This window comes from Hippoglossus hippoglossus, chromosome 15 (genome assembly GCF_009819705.1).
Source record: "Hippoglossus hippoglossus isolate fHipHip1 chromosome 15, fHipHip1.pri, whole genome shotgun sequence".
Taxonomy (NCBI): Eukaryota; Metazoa; Chordata; class Actinopteri; order Pleuronectiformes; family Pleuronectidae; genus Hippoglossus; species Hippoglossus hippoglossus.
In genome coordinates this window covers 22,323,334-22,344,807 of record NC_047165.1, presented here as the reverse complement: position 1 = coordinate 22,344,807, position 21,474 = coordinate 22,323,334, and the positions used below count along the sequence as shown (strand labels likewise).

General features: G+C 43.0%; 1 pseudogene; it reads right to left on the bottom strand.

Annotated features, from left to right (window-relative positions):
* Positions 1-15,103: 15,103 nt before the first annotated feature.
* Positions 15,104-16,045, bottom strand: LOC117775645 (annotated as a pseudogene).
* Between the last annotated feature and the right edge of the window lie 5,429 nt (positions 16,046-21,474).

Sequence of the window (21,474 nt, the reverse complement as noted above, 5' to 3'; positions counted from 1 at the left end):
AACACATTTTAAACATGATCTGGAACATTGTTTAACAACATTTTTATTTGAAGTATTATTCAATACTTTCAAAATAAAAGACATTTAAATATACATGAATATCACTTACATATTTATCAATGAATACAATGAGTAAAATAGCATTGAAAACAAGAAGATGAGTTGACTTTCTTCTAACAATAAACAAAACGTAAATTGTACTCTGTATATTATATGTTACAAATTGTGGGGTTGTAACCAGATCATGTCTTAAGGTAATGTTGAAATAAAATTCAGAAACTTCTGTGACAGAATACTGGATATTTCATTCCTCTGCATTTAATTTGACAGCTGTAGTTGTCAGATTTTAACATTAAAAGTTGACCCTTAAAACATACGATCAATTTACAACAACTACAACACACTGTTATAGAATAAACACAAATATAATCTGATTAAAATGGCCCACTTCTAAATTGCTGCTTACACACAGGTGTGGGTAGTGGGTGATATGTCACTGGGATCATGAAATTACAATTTTTTACTCCAGTCAACTCAAATTAAAAAGGATTACATAACACCTATGAAAGATATTACTTCATATTATATTTATGTTACATTTTTTATGATAACCAATGTCATTGACAAATGAAAAGCATGTCTGAGAAACATGGAGTCTTCTCCTTTTGCAGGAAAAAAGAAAAGCGTTAAATTGGGAGCTTCAAGCACCAGCAGCCCCTCAACAGCACCCCCCACCACTGGAATATCCCCATCAAGTTCACTTTAAAACATGCAACACAAGAACGTCTATGTAAAAGATTAAGTTGCTGCCATTCAGAAAGTGCTCGAGTTCAAATCTGAAAAAAAAGATATAGTGGAAAATGTTGAAATTTCAACATTAAAAAATAACATTTGTAGAACTCAAAGATTTCTTGCTGGGTCTCTTTTTCAGTATTTATTCAAAATATAAAATAAGAACATCCCAAAAATATTCTGATTCAAAAATATTTGAATGTGTTAATGTTAATGTGTCAATGTTAATAATGACCAATAAATCGCAATGTAATTTATAATAAGTAACATAATAATATAATGATACAATTTTCTGCACAGTGAGAACTTATATATTATATGTTATATTTATGTTAGGGTCCAGCACCCACTAGATATTGACTTAATAATTTACAATAATTTGGTGATTTCTGACTCTTCATTAACTAAAAATATGATCATGATTCTGTTTCGTCAAATTACATTAAACTGACTTTACAGATATGTGTAAATATGCAAGACTTTATTTTGTTTATTACTGTAATTAAAAGCAAAGATCAACCATTAGATTATTAGGAGCATTCCAGATGCTTTCACTCATGAAGATAAATAACTGTGTCAGTTGTTTGTCCGTGTTTTCCGAGAATCTGAATTAATGATATACAACTGTACTCAACGGTATTGTAAGATGTGTAGAAGCTACTGTAGCTCCATCACTACTGCTCTTAGCTGTTTTGCATATTTCAGTCACCTCAAATATATTTTTATTTTGCATCTTCCACAGACACAGATCAAAAGCATCCATTCAGTTCTCTCAGGCCTGGATTCTCTCAGTGCCTTGTTGTTTTGTCAGTCAAGGCAGCAGTTTTCTGCATAAATGCACCATACATTATCTCTCGCTGTGGTTTAGTAGTTGAGGTCAGTGTGTGCTCATGTGTGTGGGGGTTGTTTTGACTGGCCACTGTCTTTTGTAAAAAAAAAAAAAAAAAATCTTCCATTTTTGATGGTAGGCTGCCATGCTGGTGTTATCAGGTCCCACTGGGAAATGTTTTCAACATCACTGAGTGTGTGCTTGGATCTGGCTGTGTGTTTCCGTGTGTGCATGCCAGAATGTGTGTTTGTTTGTGCGCGTATGTATGTGTGTGTGTACCAACAGCACAGTAATCTGTAGGCGGGTCATCATTCTTAATGCAGCCTGTGTCATCAGTTCCCGTGACAACAGGGGGAATGATGAGGCCGATACATATGAAACAGGGTGCCATGCATAAACATGGGGACTGCAGAAGGAGGAGGGTGAGGGCAGTACGGGGCGAGGTTATATGGGGGATGTGTGTGTCTGTGTGTGTGTGTGTGTGTGTGTGTGCGCGCACTACCCAACACGGACCTCTCTCTATTCCTGTTTATTATTCATGGGTCGAGCATCAGCATGCTGTCACTAGCCCCTCCCCTATGTGTGTGTGCGTCTGCATACGTGTGCGATGGTGACAGCCTCAAAGGACAGTAGATCAGGATTAGGATCAAACACAGCTCAACGTCGCAGGTTCACTGGAGACATTCGACCACACACGCACGCACGCACGCACACACACACACACACACACACACACACACACACACACACACACACACACACACACACACAGCAGTCTCTGTTTATGCAGCTTCAGTTTGATGTAGGTCTGATCACCTGAGTCCTCTCTTCAACAAAACTGCCCTGAATTCAGCCCTGAAGAAAGGATGTAATGTCGTGGTCCTGACATGGGTCGGACACAAATATCGATCAGAGTGATCACAAACTGTAAACGTGTTGAACGAGATGAGATGAACACAGATGAACTTGGAGGTGAAAGTGAGCAAGGGGCAGAACACATTCTTGACCTTGTCTTTTCGTGCAGCGTCCGAGTGAAGAGATTTGCTGAATGAAAATGTCACGTGATTGAGCTTAAAATTATAAAACCTAAACTGTGTTTTCATCTGCAAGAATCAAGACGAGAAAAGCTCTGGTTTTAATAAACATGTTGATGTAGTCATCTTCAGTTCCATGTATACACTCAATTTGAGCCTCAAATCACTGCTTTGTGGATTTTCTTTCCTTTTTTGGCTCCACTTCTTGAAATGGTAGAAATTATTGGGGCCATAAGTAAGGATATTATGTATTATTGTTATGTAACTATAATGAAAATGAGGATAACTGCTTTTTTTATTGTTAAATTATTTTTTTCATTCTGTGCTTTGTTCACTTCCTGCAACCAAACCTGCAGCCTACAAACAGTGAGTTGTGTTATACTGTACAGTTTGTTTATGTGGAGATGTGTGTTCTGTAACAGTGTGTGTTCAGTATTTACAGTTAGGTTGTAACAGGGGGACACTGGGCCTTTATTTGTTCAGAAAGATTGAGCACATGCACACACACACACACACACAGAGTAAGTGGAGGCAGCTATGGCCTCCCCTCTCCATACAGACAGCATTCCAAAGGGAGATGTTTTCAATTCACTCATTATAGAGGGGTTGCGCAGGGTCAAGTTCAATGCCAGGGAAAAAGAGTGGCTACACTGAGGGGAGCGCCACCCACACACATGCACATGTACACACACACACACACACACACACACACACACACACACACACACATAGATGCATGCACACACACTCCCATGCAGTGAGCACAGCACGAGTAGAATTACCGCCAGCAGAGCTTGGGATTTGGGGTAAATACACCAAAATTTGCCTCATTGGGTTGTTTGCATTTCAGTAGAAATGGAAAAAAAGGATAGATGGGGGAAATAAAAGAATCAAAGCAGACGAATGGGTGGAGGGATGGCAGAGGTCGGGGTGGGGTATTAGTTTACTGGGGGGAGGAAACTGGCTGGGCAGTAAACACATTGGTGTGTGTGTGCGTGTGTGTGTGTTAGTGTGTGTGTGTGTGTGTGTGTGTGTGTGTGTGTGTGTGTGTCTTTTTCCTCCCGGTTTCTCCAAGAGTTGCTGACTTTATTCAAGAGACACAGGGACTCATGGGAACTGTGTTTAACCATGTGTTTAAGTGTAGTCTAGGTATTACTCATGTTGTGGGGACCTACATCTGTTTACACAGTCACATTACAGGGACATGTCTTCCTTATGGGGACAAAAAGCCCCCATAACCAGAGCATTCCATTTAAAGGTCGAGATATAATTTGAGAAAAAGGTTAGGTTTTGTTTAAACTAGGTTAAGGGTTCAGCAAGAAGTAGGTAAGAAGTAAGTCTCCAGGAAATTAATGTAATGTAAAGTGACTGTGTGTGTGTGTGTGTGTGTGTGTGTGTGTGTGTGTGTGTGTTAGTGTGTGTGAGAGAGAGAGATGGCAAAAACTGAGAGTGATTTCAACACCAACACTTAGTTTGCACCTCTGTTAGTGAAGCTAAGAAGTATCACAGTAAGGATACGAAGAGTGACACAGGAAGTAAAGTTGAATCTGAGTTGGCAAATACAGTTAGCAGGCCCTCTTGGTAAAATGCATTTCTGCATTTTTTCAATTTATTTGCAGACTGGAGAGTTATCAATCACAGTGAGCGAGGCCACCACCACGAGGGGACTTGAGGGGACTCTGTTTCAGCTTTATGCATCTCTACAGAAGAATAGCAAAAATTACAATATCTATTCCCTGAGACACATGTGACTGTTGCTTGGCTGTTGTTTCAGTACCATGGACAGCTCTGTTTGTTGGGTGTAGGGTGTGAGTGCACCACAAGCAAAACTGAAAAGTTTTTACCCGGCTTTACCTGACAAAACATGCCAGAGACACCAGCCAGTGCCAGTAGCCCCAGCATCAGCAATGATGTTGCAGACGCAGAGATCGAGCTAGATGAGGTTAAACTAGTTCCCTCAGCTGCAGACAGAGGATGTTTCTCTGTCTGCAGCCACATCCTCAACAAGCACAGTAGGAGTGGCTCCTCACCCTCCTGTAGCTTAGACTGTCCCCGCAGTAACCTTGTGTTGCTTTTATAAAGCCTATAGAGGATAATGCATGGTTAAATTAATTATTTTTTTTATTTTAGATGCTCATCTTGGCACCAGGCTTGCATTAAATTCCATGAAAAATGTATATGTATCATATCACCTCTGAAAACTGGGGATATGCAGAGAGCTGTTGACCAGTCCACACCTGGCCAGTAGTTTGAGAACCCTGCTGTAAATAAGACCTTCACAGAGAAGCATTGACATTGCATGTTATGCTCTGATCCAACTGGGATCCTACACTCACAGGCTCTATTGGTCCACACCGATGGTCGTAAAGCACTTAACCTCCAAGTGAATTTAAAAGTATCAGTTCACCTCATGCAGGTAAGGTACTGAACACGAACATGGCTTTTGTACCAATTATGAACTTTTAAAATGATACACATTTAACCATTAACAATAAAACATTAAGATGGTTTTATCTTGTTTTGTCTCTGATACTACAACAACCTGAAGAACATGCATGCGTTTATCCTCAGTTGACTTGACCACTGTACTGGTGCATTTACAGAACGCTTGAAAATATCTCTGTCAGAAAGGTGCCGCTGATTTAAAAGACAAGATTCACAAACACCAAGAAAGTGGATCATATCACTCTGTTGATATCAGAGAGGTTTACACTCTCTTCCTGTCTGTCAAATAATTGACTTCAAAATCCTGCTGGTGGTATTGCTTTGCTGTTGAAAATAAAGTAGCCTTGTTTCTGAAAGACTTTCCTGATACAATGTTATTTCAAATGGGTTCATTTGTTCTCCTCCTTTCATTGTTAATAATCTGTGCGGTGTCCTGGCTGTGCCACGTCCAGAGGCAGCACGTTGAGCCCTCAAGATGTCTTGTTTCTACTTGTCTATGCAGTGCCCATCACACTAGGCATTGACTTTCACATTAAGCAGTTGCAGAGGCTACGACACTTAATTCCTTCAATCCTCTGCGGTCCTTAGTTTGTCTTTCGGTCAGTTCCTTTTTTCTGAATGAACAAACGGTTGTTGGTTTTAGCTCTCAAGATGACCACAGATAAGGTAATGTCCAACCACCAGCATGTGTAGAAAGGGAATTTGTCATCTTGATCTCCAGCCTAAATGCTGGCAATACAGGCTATTGATAATAATTGTTGTGTTGTTCGTGGGGTTCAAACTTGCAAAGCAGGATTCTATTATATAGCATTCAATATTAATCCGCACTGTGGATGAAGCTCATGAGAATAACCCAGTATAACCGAGTAGGATTCAAACATGAGGTGACTGCGTCCACTGCTCAGGAGTGAGTCAAAATGTGCTTTACTCAGCCTCTGTGTGCATTTCAGAATATTTAATGGTCCATTTCCCTGCTCACTGCTGCACCATCTTAATCAGAGACAGAAAAAACAGGAGTAATTAAAATGTCTCAACTTGTAGCTTAATTATGATTCAGCCAATGAATCTCTTTGTCAATGCGACTCTTTTCTCCCGTCCCCCCTTTTGAATAAAACAATAAAACCTCTGTTTAACAAAAATGCAATTTTCTCTTTGTTAAGATTAAAGTCTGTCTTTTTTTTGTTGCTATCTAAGTTGAAACGTTGAATCAAAGACGAACAGCACCCCTTTCCTTTCTCTTCCCCCTCTTTTACTTACGACCCCACTCCCCGAGATTTCCCTTCACTGTAGCCATGGAAATGGGACTTTGGGGATGAAAGGAAACCATAATTTTGTGGCGGGATTAATTTGGAGACATGAGCGATGCCAAATGAAATCCCTGTCAAAACCTCTGCTGATTCTTTTCATCGCCTTCAGATCCCTGAGAAATCTGTTCCCTGTGGCGTTTATGATTTGACAGTCCAGTAGTTTTGGACTTAGTTCCCCCCTGATACCTCTGACATGTTGACATTAAGTGGTTTCCGAGACAGGCAGCACCCATATTTCAATCACCATTAAGCAGAGGATATTTGGCATTAGTTTAGATGGAAAGAAGTGCCGGTGACATTCAGACATTCACAGATACAACGGCAGGCAAACAACTGTAATTACATTAGAGGGTGAGCGGCAGCCATTTCCTGTGAGTGCGGGAAGGTAAATATAGTCCACATCTGACCCCTAGATCTATCAAAAAAGAGGGTCTGATGTTTACAGGTGTCCTTGTCAAGTGTCCTTTTCTTTACATCAGTCGTCAACTGGAAGAACTTTCGACTCTTTACTTTCTACTAAAATGCTGAGAAACTTTAAACAAAAACAGAATATTTAACAGGATTAGATTCATCGGTGGGATTTAACTATCAGTTTGTGATTTTTTTTTTTCATATGCAGGAGGGACGTTTTGTCCTTTGTTATTCACCGGCACAATTCTCTGTTTTTTTTTTTTTGTAAACCTGAGAATAGACGACAGCACAAATCTTTGACGGAGAGCGTTTGTACAGACAATAATATTGTAGTTATGGTTGTTTTTGGAGGATCCAGGTTGTGTGTTTTCTTTATTTCAAATCATGTGTGATTCTAAAAAACATGGACAATATGAATATGAAGGGGAATAATTCTGACACAAAGACAGGAACCTCACAGTCTGCAGTTATAATTAACAATTACCAATTTTAATAAAAACACTAATTGAAAAACCTTTTCTCTTCTGAACTGTCATTTCTTGGTCTAACTTGGGTATTTCGCAAAGAAGATGAAATGATGTTGAAATGTAGAAGCATTCTGTAGAAAATCGAAATGGGGCATTTTGTATTCTGTTAAACAATCCTATAAAACTTTAAGAATATTTATAGTTTATTTAATTGACCTTAAATGTATTGTATGATAGGTGCACTGACGAATTTAGTTTTGTTTCTATGCTGTGTGTGGCACTAATGACAGACTTCAGAACCTCATATTGTAAAAGAGGTCCTTGTTATTTTTAGGCCCACCCTGCCAGTCATTGGTTTCTCTCACGTCTTACGAGCAATTTGCAGTGCTGCTAAAAAGAAAAAAAGTTGCAGCAAGATAAATGCAGTTTTCCAACTGAGCAATTTTCATTTCACACCCCTCCCCACATCCTCACCCCTCCCCAAGCCATCGACGCCCACAAATCACACCACTGCATGAACATGTCCACCTTCTTTGTTTGTGTATGAGAGAGAATTAGCATGATTTTCCCTGTTTGCTCCATTCAAATTCAACCTGCATTTCTACACACACACACACACACACACACACTGACACACACACTGACACACATCACCCACACAGAGGAACCTGAAACACAGCAACCCATTTCAACTGGGACTTTATGAATCTCATATCTTCCGGATATACCTGCACACTACATGGCTTACTGCCTATCCACCTGAAATCCCACCAAAAACAAAGAAATATATTCCCTCAGTAGAACTCTCTCTTACCGGAGGCTTTGCAACCACCAGCTGAGCACCATTTAAACAAACTTCCCACATTCAATTTGAGACCTGGAGAAAATACATCTAACAACTAAGCGGAGAAGCCATCACCGTAAGAACTTTATGTGGTGGTTTAGCAGGGCAGCTGTGTGGATTCTATCCTGTCTTTTCCCATCCCCAGGGTCTCTGCTGGCTTGTCCAGCTGTGCTGTGCTACCAGAAGACAGTTCTTCAATGAGGTAAAAGTTTCTGCAGAGCAGGGAAGAAAGTTGGAGGCAGAAAATTTCCATGGCGAGTCAGCAAGGTTCCATTGATGGGGGGGAAAGAGAGGCTAGAGAATGAGGAGTCAGGGCTATGAAGGGGGAGGGTAAGGCCAATCGACTTTTTAAGAACTTTCTACGAGATCAGAGCTGAAATGCTGTCATCCAGCCCTCCTTTCCTTCTCCTCAACAGATTTGCCTGTCAAAGGTTCTGCACGACCTCCTCCAGACAAGCCAACAACACCCTTCGGATTTAACTTTCATATCTCTTTACCAACTTTCTGCAAAACATTTCAGATGATCCTGAAGGTCAGGACAAGATCACAAACACCAAAACCACTGCCCACGAACTCATGTCACTCCCTTTCCAAAAAACAGTGCATACAGATGATGGCTACTCCATGTTTTTCTTCGCAAGACCTGAGTTTTCAACTGGACTTTTTTTGTTCTATAAGTGCACCCTGTCCATTGGTATAGAGTTGGTAGGGTGACGGGGGCTGTCCCTTTGAAATGATAAGTAGAATCTTCCTACACTGAGGGACTGTCATTGAAGTCTTTGTTTGCCCGTCAGTGGCTCAGAGGCATCTGTGAACTTGAGGGTCGGCGCAGAATAGAAATGACCATGTAACCTACTTCGAGGTCACCTAATGAAGGAAAATGTATTCATGTATTTTCCTGGTTGTATTAGTTCGTGCAATATGCTTCCCTTTGAAGCCCAAGGTTGCAGGTTCATTTTTGAAGTGGTTTTCAATCATGCCTTGGCATTGAAGTTTCTTTTGTGCTCCGAATCTGGGCTTCACAGGGCTACAGGTCATGTTCATTCACGGAATATCTACATACTGTCCGTAGCCTGTGAGGTTGTTTTTTTTTGTTGCACTGTATGTATAAGTGACTTTTGAGGAATTCAAATGCCCAGCAATGCAGGAGACCAGTTGGAAAAAGCCCACAAACTCACTTGTGAATATTTAGGACAGGATGCATCAATGCAGGTTTCTCACTCTGCTGTCCGACCCTCCATCCCTCGGGGTACCGCGGTTTGTCCAGACGTGCAGCGGCACAGTTGCCTCAAGCAATTTTTCCTCTCCATCATCACCTGTATTAAACACTCTCACACACCCCATCCCTGCTGGCACACCACCCCCCGCTACCTCGCCACGTCCTAGACCCATTTGCCCACATTTTTTATGCTCTTCCTAGCTGGACCCCCCAGTCAGATTCACAGCAGGGACCCCTCCAGCCCATCAGAGAAGTAATTCACACTCTGCCTCATTTGAGTTATTTACTCCATTACCACCCTGGCTGGCCCATTCCGTGGAGCTACCCACTGAGACCTGGAGCTCAGGCTGGGTACCCAGGCTTCCAGCAGGACTGGCAATGCCCCCTCCAACAGCCCCCTTCCATGGCATTATGATGAGCGCTGCCACCTCAATCCGCAGCTGACACAGTAAGTGGGGGGGGTTGGGGACAAGATGAGTGTGGAGATTGCACAGCGAGCTTGGAGAAGAGAGGTGTGGATGGTACGTTTGTGTGTGTTCGTGTGAGTGTGTCAGGCGTGTCCTCTCCCCATTGGTAGTCTTCTGTAAGTCATTATCACACCCAAAGCCTGTGCTTCTCTCGGATGACTTGATAGATTTACATGACTCCGTCTGGGGACCTGTGAAAAAGACAGGGTCCAGAGGAGACATGAGAGAGAAGACTGCAACATCATCCTCTCCAAATAAGAAGAGGGACGGCACAATCACACCTTGATAAAAAAAAAAGTCCCTTCTTTTGGGAGGGAGGGGTACGTGGCACTCCACATACTTCACACAAAAGGCACAAGTCTCCATCTGTGCCATTGTAGAAATGAAATAGCCCTTCTCATCAAAAATCCCCACGAGCTCATCTGCCAGGGTAAGAAATGAGTGATTTTGCCGTTCTTTGTCATCCCATTTCAATCATTTCACTTCTTTTCACATATTACAATTCAGGATTAGTCTGGCTTTTATGAATTCACCTGCCTGTAATACATTGTCTTCAGTGGCTCACGAGGTCCCAGAGAAAGGGCCTGGCTAATTGGTGAGAGGTTTATTGGTGGCACTATAGCCCTGTTGCAGTTAGAAGGGGAGCTGCAGGTTGTTTTGCTGGGACAGTTTGACTTTTCACATCAGTGGAACAAGAAGTAATTTGTCTTTGAGGTCAGATACCATGGACCTTTGTCCAACTGAAAACCCACGCTTGATGTTTTTAACACATCTTTATATCTAGATTAACTAGCAGATATTAGGATCTGGTGGTGATATCAAACTCAGAATTACTACCACTTTCCACAAGATATTGATTAAGATATTGAAGTTCATGAAAGTCACTTCACTATTTTATTTTATAATAAATGAATAAACTGTGTTCCCCAGCTCCTTCACACAGAGACGTAGACCAAACCTTTGTGCTTCAGCAGATCACTGACAAACTGACCATTTCCCCAAATGTTACATTATTTACACATTAAGAGAACAAGTCTCAATTGGACGGATTCTTCAGTTTGAGCATTGTCTGACTGAAGCGAAGGCCAGAGACATGAGAAAGAAGAGGTAGGTTCACTGAGGAGGAAGACAATTATGTAAGGGCAGTAATTAGGCTCTAACTCAACTATACACAATGGACTAGTGCTAGGATAAGCTGAACCGCTAAAGGAGACATGGATGGATGATCAGGTTGGGCTCAGGTATTATTTTGAGTTGAACTCCTGGAGCACATCCTTTGTTATTGCGTGTGTGTGTGTGTGTGTGTGTGTGTGTGTGTGTGTGTGCGTGTGTGTGTGTATGTGTGTGTGTGTGTGTGTGTGTGTGTGTGTGTGTGTGTGTGTGTGTGTGTGTGCGCAGGGGTGTGCCAGAACGGCTTTGGAGTGTTACAATTGGTGTTTGGCCTCTTGTCTCCCTCCAACTCTCTTTGGTCGAGGTGCCGCAGCAGGTGTTGATGCTGCCACGATTCAAAGTGTCGCTCACACCATTTAAAAAGTGACGACACATCGTGTTGCTGTTTTGCATAATGTTGGGGTTTAGTGTTCTCAGTGCACTTGGGTCCGTCTGGGTGGGATTTGATCATTGACACATCAAATTGACTTCTTAACAGTTTCCTTGGAACTGAACGTCAGCAAAACCAAAGAGATGGTTGTGACCTTTTCAAATAGGCAGAGGGAACTGGCAGCAGCAGCAGCCACCACCACAATCCACGGGGACCCAGTGGAGCTTGTTGAGGAGTACAAATACCTGGGCACCATCTTTGACTGACAACTGAAATTCTCCATCAACACAGAGGAGATTCTCAGGAGATGTCCGCATCGGCAACACCTCCTAAGGAAATTCAATTCCTTCAGTGCCATCAGGGACATCCTCCGGACATTCTACTGCTCTTTCATTGAGAGCGTCAGCACGTTCTCCAGCACCGGCTGGTTTCATTCCACCAGCCTCCAGAATAGGAACCGGTTGCAGTGAAATGTCTGCTCTAAGATCATCAGGCTTCCCCTGAGATCACTCACTAACATCTATGAGCAGCAGACACGGAGGTTAGCGAGTCAGATTCTTCTCGACCCGGCACATGATCTCTTCCCAGCATTTGAATATCTCCCCTCAGGACGTCGGCTCCGCTGCCCTGGCTGCAGGACTCAGAGGAGAAGGGCAACCTTTGTTCCCATGGCTGTTCAACTCCTCAACTCCTAACACCCCCCAACCCCACAAACACTAAAGTCCCCCCCCGCCCAAGCACAGATATTCACTTACAAACCGCGACCGCCACACTCTTAAGCAACTGAGTCTACTATCAGCTACTATACACTTATACTTACTCATCAGCTTTAGATTTATTTATCCGCTGCTATGTTTATTCATCTATACACAATTGTAACTGTCCGTGGACATTGCACTGATTTCATACTTGGCCACTACCCTAAAATCACATAAAGAAATGGGACAACACTACCCCTTCACGGCCACGTGCAAAACGAAGGGGTCGGGCAAAGAGGTAGGGCTAAGGGGTGAATTGGGAGAGGGCCTAAGTTGACATCTTTAATTTCCTCATTTAACTAACCTTGCAAAAGCCAAATACATAAAATCGAGTTTACTGTCACAAAAGACTCTTAAAACCAGAAAATGTTTGAGAAGTGGTAAGCCTAGGAAGTTTGCCTCGCGTCATTCAGATGATAAGTCAACCTCTGTCACAGCAGACCTACTGAAATAAACGAAATAAACTTTGGGTGGTGTTGTCCAGTAAGAACCCCAGTGAGCCATGCCAGTGCACCAGCTTGTACAATTTCAGGACCCTGGAACTTGCTGACCTAAATGGTATGCGGCCATTTTAAATGTGATGAATACGACTTTATTACAGTTTGAAATGTCTGCTGTGATAAAGGTCTGCTGAGCCTTTCAGCTCTACAAGACACTGTAATGTCCATTCTTTATATATTATTTATTGTTTTGGACAAAATGTCAGCCAGATAAATGTATTATAGTGTGTGTGTGTGTGTGTGTGTGTGTCCCACTGCCTCTCGCCCCCCCCTCCCAGAGGTGCACCTTTCAGACCTGCTGCCCTGCTCCCTCTCCCTCCCTTTTTAAAACAGGTTGAACTCATTGACGCTCTCCCCTTACTCTCTCTCCTCCAAAACTCATATGGGACCTCCTCTCATCCTTCTCTTTAATATCCATTCTTTTCACTCCTCTTTTTTTATTCTTGCAGCACCTCATCTTTACTTCCCCCCTTTCCGTTCTGTCTGGCACCTCGAGCACAGCTAAGCCTTCAACCAGTGTCAAAACATACGGAGCTGGAACACTGGCTCTGCTGTGTTTAGGTAGTGGCATTCTCACACACACACACACACACACACACACACACACACACACACACACACACACACACACACACCGAAAGAGGGAGGAAAATGTGCACAAATACAGCCATTCACACCATTAATACACACTTGTTTATGCACACACACGTGTTCACATGGATACACATGCAAACACAAGTTCAGGATCATGTGCATATGGTCTGTCTCATGCACGCACACACACACGCACACACACACACACACACACACACACACACAGATAATAAACAGCAGAGCAGCAAAATATCAGTCACATGTGTTTGTGTTACGGCATGTTGACAGATACGACACAAACCAACCCCTTACCAACAACACAGTGACACACACGGTGGTACATTGAATTATTGAGTCAGACAAGTCAAAGCCTTCCAAAGTTGGTGTGTGTGCAAGCGCGTGTCTGTGTGTGTGTGTGTGCATGTCTGTGTGTGTGTAATAATCCATTGGTTCTGTTCTGTGCTGATTCTGGGCACTAAGCCCTGCCACAATTATTCAAATCCAGGCTTTTAGTTGCAGCACACCTCTCTCCATGGGCCTATGAGCCGGTAATCTTGCCTTTGGCCCTGCATTTCAAATGGCCTTAACTCCCATAAGGAATGCATATGAAGAGGAGCCACTAGTGGCTTAATCCGCCCTGTTTAAGTTGCTGAAACGTACACCTGTCACGCCGTCTCGCGCGGGAGCTTGTGGCTACTGATAGCTGGGCTGCAAATCCAAAGGCATGTAGCTTTTTATCCCTTTTTAGAAAAATATTATCATGTCAAGCGGGGGTGTGGGGTGTAGAGCTGGAGAAGACCCCCTCCCTTCCCTTACAACATTTCATGTTTCTCCCTATTTCTGACTTTTTTTTTTTTCTTTCTCCCTCTGTCTCATGTTATTTCTATCACTCTCTTCCTTTCATCTCATGTTTCCCTGTGATACTGCTGTTGCCATTCTCTTCTTTTTTGTTGTGTTTTTTAAAGGAATACAATTAGTTCTTGGTGACTGTTCACTCATAATATCTTTTACATGAAATATATAGACACCAGAATCACCCCATTCCATTATTGTATAAAATGAACTGTAGTTTCATTAAGTCAAATTACATTTTTAATGAAAACTTCATGCTGAACTTGATCCAAGACGTTTCCCTTCCTGTTTAACTGTTCACCTCCACATGAAGTGGTTTAAATAATCACAGCTCTCGGTTGATATCAGTACATAGTCTGGACCATATGTGGCTAACAGCGCAACTGAAATGAGATTCAGTTTTCGGTCAGATTTAGCTGTGATATCTTTTTAACGCCAGACGTTACATCTAACAAATGACAAAAAAAAGACATATGAAACTGAAAGTATGAAAGATATTTGGGAATGTTTGGATCAAAATGTTGTTTATTGAAATAAAGGTAAATGGTCTGTCTGCATTTATACAGAGCCTGTCCTGTCTTGACGACCACTCAAAGCACTTTAGAGTACAGTTTTATTCATTCAGCCATTCACACACACATTCATACAGTTCACCAATATGCAGCCCTTTTCTCTCTGTGATATGGGGAAATCACTTCAGCCAGGGACAGGGAAGATGGGATCGAACCGCCGACCTTCTGGTTAGAGAACGACTGGACTGCCGATCCACAGCCGCTCATGTAAAGGTCTGTATTAATATAGCACTTTTCTAGATTTGATGACGACTCAAAGCACTTTACAGGACACTCACACGCACACACACACACACACATACAGTTAGTTCAGTATTTTGCCCAAGGACACTTCGGCATGAGATATGGGGAAGACTAGGATCGAACCGTCAAGATTTCTTATTCTCTTTCTTTTTCTGCATTTAACGTGTTGAGGCTTATTCTCGACAGCACTTAGTTAAACGGCAAACAGGTCCCAGAAATACAACTGTTGTCAGAGGACATTGTGCGGCCTCTTCTTCCTAGCCTTCATGATGCGTACAGTGGCAGCCTGGATCTAGTGCTTACTGTCATCCTCCACTTTCTGTCGTGTGTCCGTCCTCTCTGGGTCGGACTCGCCCTGTTTAGTAGCCACTGTCTGGATGTTGACTCGGTGCAGTTTGGAGGTAAACTGGTCATTAACTGTAAGCACGTTGCCATTCTCAATCTCCTTGGACTTGGGCGCCATGATGAGGACTCTCTGAGTGGGTTTCCTACAGGCCAGTGACTGCAGAGCTCGCACCAGCTCCCTCACTGAGATGTCTGTCTCCTGCTGGATCTACTCAAAGGTGGACTTTTCTCTGTTATTGAAAAGCATGAGGAAGGTCATCTGGAGGGTGGAGTCCTGCAGGGTGTGCTTCCTGGTGTTGGAGCCCGTAACATGGGCTCCTCCCACTCCGACCTCTGGGGGCCATTGAAGGTGGCGTTTAGGTCTGCAGACCCATATGGTGCTGCAGTGTGAGTGGTCTGATGCTTTGCTTACCAAGATAAAACCTCCTAAAGGCTTCAAACGCATGTCACTTGGGTGGTGCTGATTGTGTCGGCCAGTACCCCCTGGACAGGACTCCCACAGTGAGATGGACTCCTCCAAGAGACAACCCGGTTGTCTGTAGATATTGTCTTAGCTCATCCATGATGGTGTTAGAGATGTTCGTGTCCTGAAACATGCCCTCCGATTTAGAGGTGAACTGACAGCCGCACTCGGTCTTGGGCATGGAGATAATGTTTTTCTCAGCGTCATCAGAGACGCTCTAAGGTGTGGTTTAAAACCTTGGTGCAGGTGTCACTCCTTCTGCCACTGAGTACAGTGTACTGATATTCCATAAAATACCATTTTAGACAGTGACCCGAGCTGCAATAAACTCAACTTTTCCCACAGTACAAATTTTACAGGCATGGTTTAAGGATTTGTAAAGCATCATCTCCCCCCAAGGCCCCAGATACTGTTATATCTGTTATACCCTGTTATAGCTAAAAAGGAGCAGAATACTCATTGCTTGCATGGGCCCACGCTTACACACACACACAAACACACACACACACACACACACACACACACACACACACACACACACACACACACACACACACACACACACACACACACACACACACACACACTCTCAGTGTCTGTGGTAGGGACAGCGATCAGCACAGGACAGCTGCACAGCAGCCTCAGGTAAGACAGAAACTCCCAGCCTCTTACACAAGGGACCAGCATGTACTTGACATCTGTTGGCACGCACCCACCCACCCACCCCCACACACACACACACACACACACACACACACACACACACACACACACACACAGACACAGAGTCTTTGAACTGTTATTTCTTGGCTTGACGACTTTGCAACTTGGTACAAATGTCCCAAACTCTCACAAGTGCTGATAAGAACATGTGGTGCCCAGAGGTGAGGGAGCCTTCATAATCACTGAGGGCAAACACTACAACAACACACACACAGACACACACACAAAAGCACACTCATCCTCCCGGCAGTCTTCATCTGGCGTGTGTAAGGCCCAGTGGCTGCTGGCTGCCAGACTGGCTGGGCCTGGACTTTTACCCAGAAGAGGGACACTGCCAGCGGGCCGATGCTCTACCCATGGCCCAGGCCCGAAGTAAGGCCTTTAGAGGTTTAGTCCCTATAGTGTGTCTGCCTATGTGTGTGTGTGTTTAATATCGCTGTATGTGTTGGCAGTAATGTGTTGGCCATCTGGTTATCTGGCCCCTCTAGGACCACACATAGCATCACAGTAGTACTACAGATACCACAGATATTTACAGGCCCACACACTTGCAGGGACACAGGCACACAAATACAGTATAACCACAGCAGCCACCCAAATATACACACACACACACACACACATGAGCACACACACATGCACACAGGGGCAAAGAGACAAACGCATATGCTCTGCAAAATGCATACACAAGCAAGACCAAGTACTCAGTGAACAATGAGACATATAGCTAAAGGGTCATAAATATTTGTGCACACACAAACACACACACACACACACACTCAGAGGCAGTGGTTTGTAAAGCTGGATTTGTACTTCATAGTCGGGGTTAACAGGAGTCCTATACCACAGGTACCTACATATTTATAGTTGGATGTCAACTACTGATATCACCCACGCAACATTTAGACACATGTGTTATCATGATTTACAATCCCCCCTGATGACTGTATTACTGTATTCATATTTTTTTTTCATTTTCTTTGTAACACAGCACAGCAGTGACCTACTTACACACATTTACAGAGCTGGAGTTACATCTTATAACATTTAACTTTTTTTTTTGTGTGTCTCCTATAGAGCGGCGATTGCTGTGAGAAAACACAGGCAACCAATCACTTCCTGAGCATCCTTGCGGTCCCCTCACTGTTTCTCTGGTGGCGCTGTAGCCTTAACATTTAGTTGCATCTCACATTGGCTCAGTGTAAGATTTGGGCCTGGGTACATGGCTGCTGTAACGCAAAAACATAAATAGGTCTGATTTGAATACCACATGCATACAACCACGCACATACCTTAACACATACACAGAGGTATGAACGCACATGCTCAGACACACACACACACACACACAGATGCAGGCAGACCGAGGATCTCTCGTCCTCTAGCTCCGCTGCCCTACATTCTGTTTGCTGCATTGTCTATATTCTTAAGTAATTTATGAAAATGCGATGTGCTGTTTGTGCTGCGTTGTGATCCATGGGCACCTAATGTTCTCCGCCACCTGCTCGGTGTCTCGAGTCGGGGTCTTGGATGCGACGGCGTGGGCAACACTGGACAGACTGAGAGCAGAACAGCCAGTGACTCACCAGGCTTCACAAATGCCAAGGCAGAGACATAATTGAAAATAATTTATGTGAGGTATCTGTGAACCTTCCTCTGTTCCACTTCCTGACTCTTTGCTATGGGTTTTCTTTTTCCTTTAGTCACTTTAAAGTATCCCTTTTGAGTTTGTTTTGGGGGAGTCGGCAGACAATTCAGCATTTGGTGTAAGAGTTGGTTTGGCACTAGACAACGGGGTGGAAGGTTGACTAAGTGGTGTGACTTTGGACTGACTCATTTCCCCTTTAAGTTCAAACCACTGTATTGTTTTCCCTCGCTGCGCTCGTTCCTTATTAGGTGATTTCAACTCGTGGATACCCCCCAAATGGGGAATACCATTCTTCAATATGAATTTCTGTTTTATATCAGTAGTCTCTGACTCCGTATTAATAAACCTTTCACCAATGTGAGATACACTAGATGTACATTTTGTTACGTTATAGGCATCATACTGTGGGAAAGTACCTTACGTTATTCTTCATTTTTGTTTCTTTCCCCTCTCTCCGAGTTGTTTGCACTGTAGTTTAAAATTCCCAAGAACAAGGCTATCATCACGCAGGAAATCACTCAATCAGGTCATACAGGAATACTAGTGAAATATTACTTTTTATTATACATGTAAACAGCTTGGTAGGAATACATATAATATTTTTGTGCAGGTAAACTGTTGATCTCTTTCTAAATGCATAGTTCAGCGGATGATTTAAAGAATAGATGGACCCACCGATGAGGAATTCTGTACAGGCACAAAAGCACTGGGGTGGTTGTGTAATTTCTTTTTCTTCCAGTCTTTCACATACAGAAATACATTCGATTCATTTTAATGTGAAGGTGGGATAGCTGATAGCAATAATGAAGGTGCTTTTCTAGTCCCATTCTGTTATAATCATCTTCCTGCAATAATACCACCATAGTATTAACATTATGATTGCACTATCACATAATGACTGAACATCCAAGTAACTGGATATTCTCTCCTCCCAGGGATGAACATCCATTTGATTAGAGGAATTATGTGGACTGATCAGGGGATAATAGCCTGACCAAAAGAATCAACGCACAAAATGAAACGTCTCATGCTTCCCCGACTCACACTGGAAGCCATTGGTATAAGAAGCCAAGGGCATATCGATTTTCAGCTATATCATATCCTAAGTCTGCTGTATTTTCCTTGGCCCCACAGCTGTGAAATGTCTACCGTTTCCATATACACTGGACACTGGAATCCTGCCAGATTGGGAGGGAGAAGAAACACTAGTAGCCTTGTCAAAATCCATGAATCTCAAAGGTTGCAGGGGGAATGGTAGTAGGGTGGTTAAAAAGATCACCCTGTAAATGGAAATGTTCTCAATTCAACACATAAGGTAAAGCAGTTTAAATAAGAGCAAAACACCTCTAAAGGCTCCAAGATTCATTACACCTGTCAAATACTAAGGTGCTGGGCATATACCTGGCTGTGGCATTATGTTAATTTCCAGGTTCTTTTTTTCATTTTCAAACTCAATATTTGCATTTTCTGACTTGAGTTCATCTCAGTGATGTTTTTTTTTAGTTTTGCTGAAGGGCACTTTCAGTAAAATTCTTCTTTTGTTTTGGTGCTGGGGGGCGTGGACCCATTTTTTAAACGCTTTCCTCTTCTTTTGGGTGGTCCTGGACGTTAACTAGAGGTTTTTTATCTGACTAGCACTTAATTATAATTATGTTGAGCTCGACTATAGCTGTAGGAATTTGTATTTTCATTGGGTAACGTAATGCTCTTAATGACCTATCACTTATACTGCAGCTTTCACATTATCATCTGCGCTGGACCGGCGGACGTCATCCTCTTCCGTCGTAGGGGTCTCTGAACAGGTTTTTAAGAGCCACTAAATCCTTTCTGGCTTTTGATATGGTTCAGAAATCTTCCTGACCTCTGGAACTGTCCACACGTAATATTTTTTGTTCGTTTCTTCGTGCTGTTAAGTTTGGCCCGTGGTCAGTGGAAGGAAGAAATCAGTTTTTGTCAGTGGTCACACCAGAAAAGTGACGGAGTAAAAAAAATTATAATTTAATCAAATTACCTTTTTATTACTCTGTTTAGTTTTTTGGCCTGAAGTAAATGTGAGGTTATATAACAACAGCTGTATCCCTCTACAGTAATAACTATATGGTGTAATTGCTAAAGCCAATTGTTGCGTGTTTTTGTGATTTGAAACATGACTACCACCTTGTATTTGTTAATATTGTAGAGCCAGTAAAATTTGTCCATTTTCCTCCTCCCCCGCTCCCATTACACACACCCGCATGCACACACATGTGCACACACACACACACACACACACACACACACACACTTCTATGTCCATACTATTATCCATTTTTCACGTCCAATTGCTCTGTTATGGTAGTCGTCGAAGGCACGCCATGGGCTGATTACTCACAGCTGACTTCAGAAGCGTCTCCCTCCTCTCTCCTGCCATTCTCCTGCTGGCTCTTAATGCACTATTAACCCATTCCTGCTTATTAATTCCTTCCCAGTCATTGTGAGGCGTCCACTCCATGATATCTGTCATCATTCCATGCCTATTAGCTCCACGGCCAACAGTTATTCCTAGCGTGCCCCCACACTTCTTCCTCCACGCTCCTGCCTCCCCCCCCTAACAGTCTGTTTAAGTAAGTGTAATTGCTGCGGGGGGCCTCGATGAGTACGAATTTAAGATACTGCCACTATGAGGCCAAGCTGCAATTGTACTGCCGTAGCTCTTGTGTGATTAGGGTGTCCATGATCATATATGGTTCTTGTGCTCTTTACTGCACTTGGCTACAATTATGGTTGTTGCAATTAGGTCACATGCCACTGTAATGATTTCATTGTCGTTCAGTCCTTGTCTGGACAGGGCTACTGTGGGGTTTTGATTTAAGTGTGGTGTGTTGTGGTCGGCCGTCGACTGTACAAATGTGAGTAAAATGGCTATAATGTTACACTGTACTGTATATGACTGACACTACTGTACCACTGATATATCCTTGAGGAGTCTGCATAACTTGGTTAACTGACTGACTTCTACAGTGACTGATATTTTCATAACTCATCTTTTACGTCTTACTGTTTTGGAAAAACACACTTCTGGTAACCAGCATTTCTAAATGTTTTCGTCAGGTCCTTGGTGGACAACTGCAGTCATATGTCTGTCTGTTTGGGTCTTTCCTGGACGGGGATTCTCTTGGAGCACTTTGTGTTCCCCTGCTATAAATTCAAACGGAGGGCTCTTGGATAAAAAACTGAAATTTTTTCCTCACAGTGGATCTTGGCAGCCAGCACTGGAACCACCGCTTGTGTCAAGGCCTATGGTTTTGGACTGTCCTGAGACATATGGAGGAATGCTGGAATCACACAAAGCCCTTTAGCTCGTTGGGCTCAACCGCACATCGTCTCGGGTTTCTTCAAGACCACATTAAAGTGGAGCGGTAGCGCCAAGTGTGGTCGTTTT